Source organism: Gobio gobio (genome assembly GCF_949357685.1).
Source record: "Gobio gobio genome assembly, chromosome: 22".
NCBI lineage: Eukaryota > Metazoa > Chordata > Actinopteri > Cypriniformes > Gobionidae > Gobio > Gobio gobio.
This window is the reverse complement of record NC_137118.1, coordinates 46,690,801-46,693,300: the sequence shown is the minus strand read 5'-3', so window position 1 is coordinate 46,693,300 and position 2,500 is coordinate 46,690,801. Positions and strand designations below refer to the sequence as shown.

The 2,500-nt window shown below is 21.6% G+C and overlaps 1 protein-coding gene across 1 annotated transcript in view; it reads right to left on the bottom strand.

The window, feature by feature from the left end:
- Positions 1-2,500, bottom strand: part of pdlim5b (PDZ and LIM domain 5b) — a gene marked incomplete at its 3' end in the record, with an annotated part of 188,826 nt that overhangs the window by 113,814 nt on the left and 72,512 nt on the right. The window lies entirely within an intron of this gene.

Sequence of the window (2,500 nt, the reverse complement as noted above, 5' to 3'; positions counted from 1 at the left end):
ACACTCTTGTGCTCCGGGGTGACACTGACGGGACGTCCCACGCTGAGAGAAACTCCACCAGAGCCAAAATCAACACACACACACACACACTCGAGACTGAAACTGAGACGCTCACACACACACACACACACACACACTACAGCTCATCTATGACCACTACACACAACACATCACACATATACAACTACACTAAAACAACCAACATAAACATGAACAAACTAAAATATTATAAAACATGATATGAATATAATATAAAAAAATATATAAATTTTTATAAAAATAAATAAATAAAAACAAAATACAATAAAAAGCATCACAAAATTCAATCCAATGGAAAACAACAACATATATAACATCACAAAATAAGAAAAATATTAAATTAAAAATAAACTATAAAACTACAAAACAAAAACAACAAAATATAAAAATTAAAAAAATTAAATAAAATATGGATATTGCAATTATATAAAAAAACAAAATGTATAAAAACAAAAAGCAAAAAATAAACAAATTAAAAAAATAAAAGCATAAAATCCCAATAAAATACAAAACATAGAAAAATATATATATTTTATGAGATATATATATATAAATAAAAATCTTAAAATATAAAATGAATATAATATAAAATATTTTTTTTAAATTAAAATAAATGAATAAAAACAAAATACAATACAATAAAAAGCATCACAAAATAAAATAAAATAAAATAAATAAAAGCACAAAATACAATACAATGCAAATCAACAACATACACAAAATAAGAAAAATATTAAAATAAATTAAATTACAAAAAAAAATTAACTATAAGACAACAATATAAACATAAAAAATATGAACATAGCAAATATATAAAGACATAAACATAAAACAACAAAAAATTTATAAAAGCAAAAACAAAAAGCAAAAATAAACAAACAAAATAAAAACATAAAATCCCAATAAAATAAAAAACAGAATTTTTTATATTACTTATATTATATAAAATTTACAAAAAAAATTAAAATAAAATATAAAACAATAAAATACAAAAAAAAGCACAAAATACAATACAATGCAAAACAACAACATACGCATAAAATATAACACATCACAAATGAAGAAAATATTAGAATACATAAAAAAAAATATAAAAAAATTAAAACAGGAAAATATTATAAAAACATAAATTAAAAATAAAAAATAAAACCGGGAACAAATGAAATATAATAAAAACATGAAACTAAATAAAAACATACAAATAAAAATGAAATCTAATAAAAGCTTTAAGCGGCGCTGCTCTCCTCAAGGCCATGATCCAGCAGATGTTAGATCCTGCTGTTATTCTGCTCATACAGCTCTGATGTCAAATACCTGCGCTTCATCCTCACACACACACACACACACTGACTTTCCTTCCACACCGCCACAACTAATAACCACCAAATGACATTCCCAGAGATTCATTCCCAGCTCCAGCTCCAGCTCCAGTGGGATCCACTAATAAACACATCATATATGACGGACACAGATCAACACATCCGTCATAAATCAGCTGCACTTACACACACTGCTCAATGTTATAACTGCAATCGCTTCAAAGTATCCATCAACTCTTTCATTTTACTAGATTTATTCTCCATTTCTGCTTTTTGACATACAAATGAATAAATAAATAAATAAATGTGCCACATTTGCAACACTTTGCATAAATATAACCAACATAAATATCAATAACAATAAAATGTTATGTTATAACTGATGCTTATTTGGTAATATTTGAAACTTGATGGAAACTTTGTAATTTATCTGTAAAATTTTGATGTTGGCATTGTAAGAGTGAATATGAAATAAAATAAACACAAAATAAAATAACGAAATATAGAATAAAACAATCTAATAAAAATATAAAAACAAAACTGTTGTCAGCTTAATAGAGCATACTTTTTGTGTTAGTAGCTAATAGTGTAGCAAAATGCATAAACAAATACAATGAAATATGAAATAAAATAAAATATTAAAACATCATAACGAAATATGAAATAAAACAAAACATTAAATTAAAATATATAATAGAAATTAGATCAAATAAAACAAAATATTAAAAAATAAAACGAAATATTAAAAGAAAATAGAAATTAAATAAAAATACTTTTTTATCAAAATGAAATAAGAAATTAAATACAATTTAAAATATAAAAATAAAACAAAATAGAATAGAATGTAAAATAAAATAGACATGAAATAATTTTAAAATAAAATAAATATTTTGTTATTAAAAAGAAATAATTAGAAATTAAATAAAATTTAAAAATATTACAAAATAAAACAAAATATATAATAGAAATTAAATTATAATTCAAATAAAATAAAAATATTAAATACATTTTATTATCAAAATGAAGTAATTAGAAATTAAATAAAATGTACAAAAATATAATAGAAATGAAAAAAATAATAAAAAAATAAGTGATGATAAAATTAATGGACTAAATCAAAAATCATTAAAAAACAATATTGA